Consider the following 13,495-nt stretch of genomic DNA (forward strand, 5'->3'; position numbering starts at 1 on the left):
GTTGTTAGTCCTTTGATGGTTATATGGGTAGCAACTCTTTTGTCCCTCTTTGGACTTTGTAGTGTTTTTTGATGTTTTTAATATTTTTTTTTGATGTTTTTAATATTGTTTTTAAATTTTATTAAATTTTTTTTGGCTGTGATTCATCAGTCTTATATAATACCCAGTGCTCATTGCATCACGTGCCCTTCTTTTTTTTTTTTTTTTTTTAATTTTTTTTTATTTATTTATTTATGATAGTCACACAGAGAGAGAGAGAGAGGCAGAGACACAGGCAGAGGGAGAAGCAGGCTCCATGCACCGGGAGCCTGACGTGGGATTCGATCCCGGGTCTCCAGGATCGCGCCCTGGGCCAAAGGCAGGCGCCAAACCGCTGCACCACCCAGGGATCCCGCGTGCCCTTCTTAATGTCCTTTATTCTGTTACCCCATCCCCCTATCTGCCTCACCTCCAGCAACTCTCAGTTTATTTCCTATGATTAAAAGTCTCTTATGGTTTGTTTCCCTCTCTGATTTCATTTTTTATTTTTCCCTTCCTTCTCTATGATCTTCTGTTTCTTAAATTCCACATATGAGTGAGATCATATTCTCTGATTGACTTATTTCGCTTAGTATAATACCCTCTGGTTCCATCCATGTCCTTGCAAAAGGCAAGATTTCATTTTTTTGTTGGCTGAGTAGTATTTCATTGTATGTATATACCACCTCCACTTTATCCATTCATCTTTTGATGGACATCTGTGCTCTTCCATAGTTTGGCTATTGTGGACATTGCTGCTATAAACATTAGGGTGCAGGTGCCCCTTCAGATCATTACATTTGTATCTTTGGGGTAAATTCCTAGTAGTGCAATTGCTGGATTGTAGGGTAGCTCTATTTTCAACTTTTTTTTTTTTTTTAAAGATTTTATTTATTTATTCGTGAGAGACACACAGAGAGAGGCAGAGACACAGGCAGAGGGAGAAATAGGCTCCATGCAGGGAGCCCGACATGGGATTCAATCCCGGGACTCCAGGATCAGGCCCTGGGCTGAAGGTGGCCCTAAACCGCTGAGCCACCCGGGCTGCCCTATTTTCGACTTTGAGGAACCTCCATACTGTTTTCCAGAGTGGCTGCATGAGCTTGCATTTCCTTTCTTTATGGTATCTTTTATGATGCCTGTATGTTGTTTTTATGGTTACTTTTAATATATTTTATCAGTCTTTTTTTTTTTTTTTGGTATTTTTCCTACTGTAATATCATTGAGATATTCTCTTATAGCATTAGCTAGAAACTTTACATTTTTCCTTTTATACTGTTTAATCCACTTAGAACTGATATTTATGTATTGTGAATTCATTGAGTTCTTTTCCTATGCCCTGGCCCTGGGTCAATGTTCCAGCCTCATTTATTGGGAAATCTTCCTTGTCCTACTAATTTGATATCCCATCTCTGTCAGTATCTATTTATGTGGCTATGTCTTAGGGTTTTAAATTTTTTTCTGTTGTTCTATTTGTACCTCTGTGGCAATATCACATTGTCTTAGATACTAAGGTTTGTAGTGAGTTTTAATATTAGAGCATTACCAACCTACCTTGTGCCCCCCCCCCCCCCCCAAGCATGTCTTAGCTTTTCTTGGTCCTTTGTACTTCTATATTCATTTTAGGGTCATCTTGTCAAGGTCCACTAAAATCCATTGGGATTGCATTGATAGTATAGTTTAGTTTGGGGAAAATTGCCATCTTTACAAAATTTTGTTTTTCATTTTATTAAATGGTATTATTACATTTATTTAGGTCTTCTTTAAGGAGGTCTTTCAATGAAGTCTTTTATTAGACTTATTCCTAGGTACTTTATACTTTTGCTTTTTTTCCCTTGTATTTTAATTTAATTTTTTAAAAAAGATTTTATTTATTTGAATGAAGGAGTGGGAGAGAGAGCACAAGTGGTGGGGGAACAGACTCCCTCTGAGCAGGGAATCCCATGTGGGACTCAGTCCCAGGACCCTGGGATCATGACCTGGCTGAAGGCAGATGCTTAACCAACTGAGCCACCCAGGCTCCCTGCCCTAAGTATTTTTTTAAAGATTTATTTATTTTAGAGAGAGACAGTGTGTGGGCAAGCAGGGGGAGGGGCAGAGGGAGAGGAAGAGAATCTCAAGCAGACTCCCTGCTGAGCATGGAGCCTCAGGCAGGGCTTGGTCTCAGGACCTTAAGATGATGACCTGAGCCAAAATCAAGAGTTGGTCACTTAATCAACCGAGCCACCCAGGTGCTCCACCAAATAGTAAAATGCAAATTAAGACCACTTTTAAATAGTGTGTTCCACAAGTATTTTATAAAAGCAACTATATTGGAATTTATTGAAGTGTAGTTTACTTACAATAAAGTTTACCCTTTTCTGTATACTCGAAGTTTCAATAAATGCAGTCATATGTTCACAATAATCAAGATATAGGTCAGTTCCTTTCACCCCTAGAAATTGCCTTATGCTCCTCTGTAGCCAGCCTTTCCCCTCACTTCCATTCCTGGCAGCCATTGATCTGTTTCCTGTTGTTAGGGTTTTGCCTTTTTAAAAATGTCATGCAAATGGAATCATACAGTTTTTAAAGCTGGTTTAAGAGGCAGCTGGGTGGCACAGTCCGTTGGGCATCCAACTCATGGTTTAGAGTCAGGTCGTGATCTCAGGGTCTTGGGATGGAGCCCTGCCTCAGGCTCTGTGCTCAGCAAAGAATCTACTTGTCCCTCTTCCTCTTCCTCTGCCCCAACTCTCTCTCTCTCTCAAATAAAGAAATAAAATCTTTAAAAATGCTTTAAAATTATCAGTCAAATTACGTGTTTTTTTCTCTCAGTGTACAGTTCTTTGAAACTTACTATATAAATTTTAATAATATAGATTCATTTAACTGCCACTGTAATAGGATACAGGAAAGTTCTCAACCCTCTCATCCTGTCTTATTATAGTCAGACCCTTCTCTACCTCTGTTTCTTAGAAACTTACTATAAGTTCTCTATCAGTAGTTTTTTCTTTTTTATAAATGTATATACATGGAATCATGAAGTATGTAATTTTTGAGACTGGCTTCTTCCAGTATAATGCCTTTGAGATTGATCCAAGTTGCTGCATGTACCAAGAGTTCATTCCATTTTAATTATGGTTATATTCCATTGTAGGCTTATGTCACAGTTTGTTTATTCAACTGATGAAAGATACTGGATTTGTTTCTAGATCTCGGCAATTTAAAAAAATGTACACATTCAAATACAGGTTTTATGTGAGCACAAGTTTTTATTTCTCTAGGGTAAATACCTAGGAGTAGAATTGTTGGGTCATATGGTAAATATATGTTAAACTTTATGAAAAAAATGTCAAACTGTTTTCCAGAGTGTTTACCATTTTGCATTCCTACCAGCGATGTATAGAGAGTTTCATTTGTTTTGCATTCTTGCTGCACCTAGTATTGTCAGTAATTTTTTTTTTAAGATTTATTTATTTATGATAGACGGGGTGGGGGGAGGGGGGCAGAGACACAGGAGGAGGGAGAAGCAGGCTCCATGCCAGGAGCTCGGGAGCTCGATGTGGAACTCTATCGCAGGACTTCAGATCCCAGGACTCCAGGATTGGGCCCTGGGCCAAAGGCAGGTGCTAAACCCGCTGAGCCACCCAGGGATCCCAGTAATTTTTCTTTTAGCCAAATAAGTATATAATGGTATCTCATTGTGGTCTTAATTTGCATTGCTAATGGCTAATGATGTTGAATACATTTTTATGTGCTCATTTATTTATGAATAGAGCTGTTAAGAACATTAATTTATAGTTTTTTTGTGAGTGAACCTGTTTTCATTTCTCTGGGTTATTTATCTAAATTCAGCTCGAATTTTTCATACATTGCTAATGACCAAGTTTGAGATAGTGCTAGGGTGTGGAATCTATAGAAACCATAGACACAGGAGAGTTCACACCCACTTGCAGGCTTTTCTCAATAGATCTCAACCAGAAGCTTTCCTATAACATTGGAGAAAGAGCAGAAAACAGAAAGTGCTTCCCAAAGATTCAGCCTATAGTAGGGAAGCATCCACCACAGTGAGAAAAGCAGAAAGCTCCTTTCAGATCTAAATAACAAAAGTCTTAAGGCCCTGGGGAAGGATAGTAAACCCTGTTACCTTAGGTGAAAATCATTTGTATCTAGTGGGGAGGAAAACAAAAATAAACCCTCAACCCCTGGGGAGGGGCAGAAAACTGTTGCAGCCCAGATTATCAGAAGTTTATATCTGACAATAGATAGGGCCACCAAGAAATCCCCATGCCCAAGACCCAGAGGTCTCTCCTGAAAATTGTAGCTCTCCCAGGACAACAGAGAACCCATAACCAGGCTAACACACACCAAGTAACAAGCACTCAGGAAAAATGACATATATTATCTACAAAGGAACAAAGATAGAAATTACAGTAAACTTCTCAGAAATGACAAAAGCCAGTTTCTGTTGCTTTTCTGTCATTCCTGAATTTCCAGATTTCCTTCCAGTATTTGTTTTTTCCCATCTGAAGAACTTTTTGTAGTCTTTTAGAGCAGGTGTGCAGGCAGAGAATTCTCCTAGAATATCATGCTTTGACACTACAGATTTTATTTAAATCCTATGAAGAATGTTCGGCCCTTTCCTTTTTTTTGCCTTAGCAGGCAGTTGGCCTAGTTAGAGTTAGGCTATAAATTCTGACCCACCTTTTATGGGTTGTAGTTCCAATATCAGTTTGGTTTTCATAACTTTGCATTACTATCCAGATTTTTCCATTGTGGGTACCACACAGTAGCCAGTGGTAGTGATCTATCTACCCCATATTTTAGTTCACATATCCTTTGTTTTGCTGCGTGTACCATACCTGTATACCCTGGATATGAGCTTAGGATATCATACTGAACCTTATGGTTTCATTTTATTGAACTTTCCTTCTCTGTGATATTCCCAACATTTCTTTTCTCCACATGATCCTTCTTCTTTTGACTCAGTCCTGAAAATTTCTCTTCCCTACTCTATCACATAATTTGGCTTATATCAGCCTCCTGGATCCAGAGACCAGAGGATAGAAAAATGAGCAAACGAGATCCCTCAGTGCTCTTGGAGAAGAGTTCCTCTGTCAGAATTTTTCTTTTTTCTGATTTTTAGATGTCTTCCTAGCTGCAAGTTATTCTGCACTACTATAGGTGTCTGTTTTTTCTGGGGTGGGAGAAAATGAGCAAAGACACACCAGGGAATTTCTCCCACTCTCTCTTACTCATAGCAGCCTTTTTCCCACTCATCAATCAGAAATAAATGGGTGTTGGAGAGCTGTTTGCATCCAGTACACACATCTGGTGTCAAACAAACTTTGAATTTTGGTATGGAGAGACCAGGGGAAAAATTAGGAAACTCTCTGCCATTTCAGTGCTACCTTGAGATGTCTTTAATTTTCCATTCTGCCTGCTAACATACTACTTTTCAGAGTCTTTTTCCATCCAGGGCTTTTAGTTGCATTCAGTGGGAGACCAGAAGAAGTATGCTGACTTCATCTTAACCTGAACCAGAACCTCTGTAGTCAAGTTTTAAATTGTTTTTATTAGGAAGTATTTCAAACATATACAAAATTATGAATTCTGTCGTACATACACAAAACCCCCATGTACCCATTGCCTAGCTTCACCATTTATCAACATTTGGCTGGTCTTTTTCATCTACAACTTCCCACTCTCACTGTCTCTTGACTCTAATTATAAAATATAGCTGTCATTTCATTCCATTTTATATGGTCAATTTCTATAATTTTTATGTGTATTGGGAAAGAATGTATAATATGCAGTTGTTCAGTGTTCAGGTATGGGCATTAAGTTGTTGATCATGTTTATAAAAATATTTTATATCCCTACTGTTTCTTTTTTTAAAGATTTTATTACTTATTCATGAGAGACACACACAGCGAAGCAGAGACATAGGCAGAAGGAAAAGCAGGCTCCCTGCGGGGAACCTGATGTGGAACTCGATCCTAGGACTCCTGGATCATGACCCGATCCTAGAACTCCTGGATCATGACTGATCCTAGGACTCCTGGATCATGACCTAACATTCACCTTTATAAATTTCTATAAATAATGAAGGCAGATGCTCAACCACTGAGACACCCACGTGCCCCTATATCCCTATTGTTTTTTTTTTTTTTTTAAGATTTTATTTATTTATTCATGAGAGACACAGAGAGAGAGAGAGAGAGGTAGAGACACAGGCAGAGGGAGAAGCAGACTCCATGTAGGAAGCTCGATGTGGGACTCGATCCTGGGACTCCAGGATCACGCTCTGGGCTGAAGGCAGACACCCAACTGCTGAACACCCAGGCATCCCCCTAATGGTTTTAAAAATATTTTTACTGATACATATTTTTTTGTTCTATACAATATTCTTTTGAACTTTAAACTTTATAAAGTGATAATCTGTAGTTATGTTATTTAAGTCTAATAAATTTGTGTTACAGGACACTAAAGATAGTTTTTTTGTGACCTTCAACTCTTTGTTCAAGTGATTTTTTTAAGCTGTTACAGAAACTAATATTTAATAGCTTTAGAACTACATATGATAAACATTATTTGTGTGTGATGTGTTGTTGTCTTGCCAATAGGTTAATTGAGTTCTAGCTTAAAAGTCTTAGAAGCTTAAAAAATGCATTTTCACTTTTTTTTTTTTTTTAATTTTTATTTATTTATGATAGTCATACAGAGAGAGAGAGAGAGGCAGAGACACAGGCAGAGGGAGAAGCAGGCTCCATGCACCAGGAGCCTGATGTGGGATTCGATCCCAGGTCTCCAGGATCGCGCCCTGGGCCAAAGGCAGGCGCCAAACCGCTGCGCCACCCAGGGATCCCTGCATTTTCACTTTTGACAATAGGTGCCATTCTAATAGATGTGAAGTGATATCTCATTGTTTTGATTTTCCTTTCCCCAGTGACTAATGATATTGAACATCTTCTCATGCACTTACCATTTGTATATGTCATTAGAGAAACATTTATTCAAGTCATTTGCCCATTTTTAAATTGGATTGCTCTTTTTTGTTGAGTTATAGGAGTTCTTTATATATTCTGGATATTAATCCCTATTGGATATATGATTTGCAAATATTTTCTTCCTTTCTGTCAGTTGTCTTTTCATTCTTTTGGTACTGTCCTTTGATGCACAAAAGTTTATTTCGATGAAGTCAGTTTATTTTTCCTTTTGTTGCTGGTGGTTTTGGTGTTCAATCCAAGAAGTTATTGCTAAATTGAATGTTGTAAAGATTTTCTTTTAAGGGTTTTTTAGTTTAGTTTTTTTTTTTTTTTTTTTTTTTTTTAGTTTTTTAGTTTAGATGTTATGTTTAGGTGTGTGGCCAATTTTGAGTTAATTTTTGTATATGGTGTAAAGTAAGAGTCCAGCTTCATTCTTTTGCATCTGGACATACAGTTTTCCCAGCACTGTTTGTTTGTTTTTTTAAAGATTTTATTTACTTATTCATGAGAGACACACACAGAGAGAGAGGCAGAGACACGGGCAGAGGGGAAAGCAGGCTCCATGCAGGGAGCCTGACATGGGACTCAATCCCGGGACTCCAGGATCAGGCCCTGGACCCAAGGTAGGCACTAAACCACTGAGCCACCCAGGGGTCCCTCCAGCAGTGTTTGTTGAAAAGAAGTCCTTTTCATGTTGAATGGACTTGGCACTCTTGCTGAAAATCAGTTGACCATATATGTGGTTTATTCCTAGGCTTTTGTTTTATTCCATTGGATTATGTATCTGTCTTTATGCCAGGTCCAGTGTTTTTCTTGCTGTTGCTTTGCATTATGTTTTGAAATCAGAAAGTAGGAATCTCCCAACTTTGTTCTTCTTTCTCAAGATGTTTTTTGGCTATTTGGGGTCCTTTGAGATTTCAGATGAATTTTTAAAGATTTTTTTTTCTAGGTGCCATTTTAGAGTCACAGCAAAATTGAAGAGAAGGTACAGAGATTTTTCCATATACCCTCTGCTCTACATGGGCATGGCCTTCCCCATTATCAATTTCCCCCACAAAAGTGGTAGATTTATTACTGTTGGCAAACCTATTGATACATCATAATTGACCGAAGTCCATAGTTTACATTATGGTTCACTCTTGGTGTTGTACATTTTATAGATTTGGACAAATGTATAATGACATGTGTTCATTATTATGGTATAACAGAGTATTTTTACATCCTAAAAATCCTCTATGCTTTGCCTATTTATTCTTTCTCCTGTCCCAGCCTTTGTCAACCTATGATCTTTCCATTGTCCCTACAGTTTTGCCTCTTCTAGAATGTCATATAGTGAGAATCAACAGCGTGTAGCCATTTCAGATTGGCTTCTTTCACATAGTAACATGCTTTTAAGGTTTCTCCAAGTTTTCTCATGAACTGATAGCTCATTTCTTTTTAGTGCCAATAACAAGTAGAGAGCCTCTCTGGCATACATGTAGCACCACTTTAGCTAACTAGTAGGGATCTTCTGGCACACAGAGGGTGCCACTTTAGGTAACTACTCTATGACCTTGCCACCATGCCCCTTGCTCCATAAAAGGTGAGAATTAAGGTCCAAATAGAGGTGGAAGATGGGAACAGAAAATAGTGGTAAAGAATACCTGCTTACTGCCTGGATTGTTTGTCCCCTGATCCTCCCTGTCATGTAAGTTACTCTGAATAAAATGCTGTGTAAGCAGTATGTAGTGACTTGATTCATTTTTTGGTATTGAAGGGTCTTCTCAGTCTGGAGGATACATTACTGACTCTCCTCCGTGTTCTAACATTCACCTTTATAAATTTCTATAAATAATGAATGAGGGTTCCTATAGGTCCATATCCTCCCCAGCGTTTGTTATTGTCAGTGTTCCACATTTTGGTCCTTGTAATTGTTGGGTATTGGTATCTCAGTATTTAGATTTACATTTCCTTGAGGACATGGAGCTAGCTTTCTTTCTTTCTTTTTCTTTCTTTCTTTCTTTCTTTCTTTCTTTCTTTCTTTCTTTCTTTCTTTCTTCTTTCTTTCTTTCCTTTCTTTTTTAAGATTTTTATTTATTTATTCATGAGAGAGGCAGAGACATAGGAAGAGGGAGGAGAAGCAGGCTCCATGCAGAGAGTCTGATGTGGGACTCGATTCAGGGATCACACCCTGAGCCAGAGGCAGACGCTCAACCACTGAGCCACTCAGGCATCCCTGGACTGGAATGCTTATCCCTTTCTATATGCTTATTTGCCATCCGTATATCTTCTTTGGTGAGGTGTCAATTCCATATAAATTTTAGGATGGAATTTTGTGTTTCTTTTAAATGATAGAGTTGAGTTTTTTATTTTTATTTTTTAATTTTTTAAAAGATTTCATTCATTTATTTGACAGAGAGCACAAGCAGGGGGAGCAGCAGGCAGAGGCAGAAGGAGAAACACGCTCCTTGTTCAGTAGGGAGCCTGATGAGGGGCTCGATACCAGGACCCTGGGATCATGACCCAAGCTTAAGGCAGATGCCCAACCGACTGAGACACCCAGGCACCCTAGAGTTTTTTTTTTTAAAGAAGAAACCACATATACCCCCATTTCCTAGTTTTCTTCCTTATGTGCTTTAAGGAAATCTTTTTGTCCCTGTTCAGTTTTTTTTTTTTTTTTTGATTTATTTATGATAGTCACAGAGAGAGGGAGAGGCAGAGACACAGGCAGAGGGAGAAGCAGGCTCCATGCACCGGGAGCCCAATGTGGGATTCGAACCCCGGGGCTCCAGGATTGCGCCCTGGGCCAGAGGCAGGCGCCAAACCGCTGAGCCACCCAGGGATCCCTAGTGTTTTGATTCTTAATTTTTTTTTTATGTGGGGTGTTTATTTTTGTAATGGATGAATTTCTATCATTTGCTCTTCTTGTTTTTTCTTGTTAAAAGATAACAAAGCAAGAAGTACAGATTTCTAGAAAGGGATTTCAATGGGATTTAATTAAGAGATTAAAGTATTTGGAGAGTATAATGAAATCTGACAAGTGCTTTTTCACATATCTTTTAAGGTGACAACAGAGGTCACTTATTGAAGTTACTAGGCAAGCAAATTGAAGGAAGAAGGAAGAAAGAAACTATTTACATGTCTTGCTTATTACACCTTAAATGTCATCTGTTAAATTCAGAATCAGAATTTTTATTACCTTTAATATTTGAAATTTTATTAAAAAATGAAGAGAATAAGGAAGCATCATTGTATCATATGGTTGATAAAGTAATTAAAGTGGAGTTGAAAATATTTCAGACAACAAAGAGCATAGGCTAGGAAAGTAGAATATCGTGATTTTTAATATCAATTTAATTACTTATCAGGAAAATTAATGCTCTGATTTACATTTTTATAACAAATTTATTGAGATATAACTCACAGACCATGTAAGTCACCTATTTAAAGTATGCAACTTAGTGACTTTTAGTATATTAACAGATATGTGTGACCATCACCAGAATCAATTTAGAATTGATGAAAATAAAATTTTCATATCCCAGAAAGAACCTCTTAGCCTTTAGCACTTACTCCCTATTTCCTCCTAACACCCTCCCCCACCTACTAATCTACTTTCTGTCTGACATTTCTTTTTTGTTTTTCTTTTCTTTTCTTTTTTTGAGAGAGAGAGAGAGAGAGAGCATGAGCAGGGTAGTGGTAGGGAGAGAGGGAGAGGGAGAGAACATCCTAAGCATGCTTCATACCAGTGCAAAGCCCAGTGCGGGGTTTGATTTCACAACTCTAAGATTGTGGTCTGAGCCCAAATCAAGTCAGATGCTTAATTGAGCCACCCAGGTGCCCCTATTTTGGACATTTCTAATGTGCATTTTTAAAAGATTGCTCTGGAAAAAAGAAATTCATCTGGCTAATGTACAAAATGAAAGCAAAGAGTCCACTTGGGAGATGCTTGCAGAAATCCAAGCATGATAGGATGGTGATACCTATAGACTTGGCTGTTAGCAGTGGAGATGGAAGTTTATAGATTAGAATATTGTTTAGAAAACTGTGACTTTATTTTTTAAAGATTTTTTTTTATTTATTTGACAGAGAGAGAGAGAGCGAGCTAGAGAGCGAGCAAGTAGGCAGAGGGAGAGGGAGAAGCAGGCACTCACCGAGCAGGGAGCCCAGTGTGGGGCTTGATCCCAGGACTCCAGGATTATAACCCAGGCTGAAGGTAGATTCTTAACCAACTGAGCCATTCAGGTTGCCCTTAGAAAACTGTGACTTAAATAGTTTGAAGTAATTTCTTTTTTAAAAAATAGATTTCATTTATTTGAGAGAGGGAGAGCACAGGTGGGGGGCGGGGGGGAGGGCAGAGAGAGAGGGAGAAGCAGGCTCCCTGCTAAGGGCAAGTGGGGACTCCATCCGCGGACTCCAGGATCATGACCTATGCCGAAGGCAGCTGCTTAACTGACTCAGCCACCCAGATGCCTCTGAAATAATTTCTTTTGATAGAAGAATGTTTAGTATTTAAATAGAGATCATAATATACAGAGTAATGATTTTACTCTTAATGAAAGGCTTTGGATGCTACAAAGAAAGCAGAAAAGTCTTACGTCCAGTATGCGAGGAAATGTTTATGAGTTGAATATGCATTGGGTTTTCAAATCTCTGAAGCTTACATTGTAGTATGGCTTTCCCTACCTCAGATCAGATTGAGCCTGCTGTTGGAAAAGTCTAAAGTGGTGAAGTGTGTACTTAGTTTATTTCTTAGTAGACTAGACTATATATTTTGTTTTAATGGCTGATATCATATAAATGATATGGCTTTTTGGCTTTAGCAGGTAGAACAAGCATTCAAGGTCAAAGTAACAAATTTATGATAATATATAAAAATTATTCTCAGTCTTATAAAAGGGATAATTTTTATATTTTATTTTATATATTTTATTTTATATATTTTAATATATAATATATATTTATATTTTACATAAATATCCCATTTATAAGACCGAGAATAATTTTTATATTTTATTTTATATATTTTATTTATTTTATATATTTTATTTTATTTTATATATTTTAATATATTATATATATTTATATTTTATATAAATATCCCATTTATAAGATTGAGAATAATTTTTTTCTAAATGACATCTACCTTTTATTTATAATTATTTATAATAATTTTTAAAGGCCTTTTGACTGAGATATGAGTTCCTTTCTGGCCTTTACCTTGTGTGTTCTTTTTTTTTTTTAAATTTATTTATTTATTCATGAGAGAGAGAGAGAGGCAGAGACATAGGCAGAGGGAGAGGCAGGCTCCCCATCGAGGAGTCCAATGCAGGACTTGATGCCAGGACTCCAGGATCATGACCTGAGCCGAAGGCAGACGCTCAACTGCTGAGCGACCCAGACATCCTTACCTGTGTGTTCTTAGAGCTACTTAATATTTCCTAAATATATTTTCATCATCTGAAATGGGTAGAAGTAGAGAATTTAAAGCAGTCACTAGGGGAAAAACAAACATTCTGAGAGAACTACCTCTCAAAACACAAAATGATCATTTAATGATTTAATGGGTATGTGAAAGAAATAGTTTATTACTATTTTTAAAGGTTTATTTATTTATTTTAAAGAGAGAGTGCATGCACTAGTGGGGAGGGGGCAGAATGAGAGGGAGAAAGAAACTTAAGCAAACTCTGCACTGAGCATGAAGCCTGACACAGGGCTTCATCTCATGACCCTGAGATTACAACCTGAGCCAAAATTAAGAGTGAAATGCTTAATCAACTTTGCCACCCAGGAGCCCCAGAAACGGATTAGTTTTATACTATTTTAAACTGCCTAGAGCTTAGCAAGCAAATTAATTGCTTTACTACGTTATTTAAATTTGAATTTAAGCAAAACGTGACAGAGATGAGAAAAATAAAATACTATCTATATTAAGTATAGATATAGAAATATTAAATGAAATAGAATTTTAAAATATTTTAAAAATGGAAAATACAATAAGATTGACTTAGACTTTGCTATGTATTTCTTTGAGTGTTAGCACATGTATAGATTTGTGTGACTTGGGATGCCCGGGTGGCTCAGTGGTTGTCTGCCTTCAGCTCAGGGCATGATCCCGGAGTTCCGGGTTCACGTCCTGCATCAGGCTCTCCACTGGGAGCCTGCTTCTCCCTCTGCGTGTGTGTCTGCTTCTCTCTCATGAATAAATAAATTAATTAATCTTAAAAAAAAAAAGATTTGTGTGACTGTCCCACACACAATATAGAGTATCTGTCAGGATACAGGCTATCACCTCCAAAATTTATGTGTGGTTCTGTTGTAATCAAATCTTCTACCTACCTGTAACTTCTGGTAGTCTGATCCGTTCTCCATCACTATTCTTTTACTTTTCCAGAATATCAGATAAAAGCATGTAACCTTTTGAAACTGCTTTCATCATCAGTGTAATACCTTTCAGATTCTTCTTGAGCATGTAAGTAATTTACTCCTGATTGATTACTGCGTAGTTTTCCATTATATGGATATACTGGAGT

The 13,495-nt window shown here is 37.6% G+C and overlaps 1 protein-coding gene across 5 annotated transcripts in view; it reads left to right on the forward strand.

The window, feature by feature from the left end:
- Positions 1–13,495, forward strand: part of MICU1 (mitochondrial calcium uptake 1) — a 248,469-nt gene that overhangs the window by 14,774 nt on the left and 220,200 nt on the right. Inside the window, exon 2 of one of the 5 annotated variants that reach the window (XM_041748274.1) lies at positions 13,357–13,434. The exons of the other annotated variants lie outside the window; for them this stretch is intronic. The gene's annotated coding sequence lies outside the window, so the exon portion shown is untranslated. The remainder of the gene's footprint in view (positions 1–13,356; positions 13,435–13,495) is intronic. 5 annotated transcript variants of the gene reach the window in all.

The sequence above is a fragment of the Vulpes lagopus genome, chromosome 3 (genome assembly GCF_018345385.1).
Source record: "Vulpes lagopus strain Blue_001 chromosome 3, ASM1834538v1, whole genome shotgun sequence".
In the NCBI taxonomy this organism is placed as follows: domain Eukaryota; kingdom Metazoa; phylum Chordata; class Mammalia; order Carnivora; family Canidae; genus Vulpes; species Vulpes lagopus.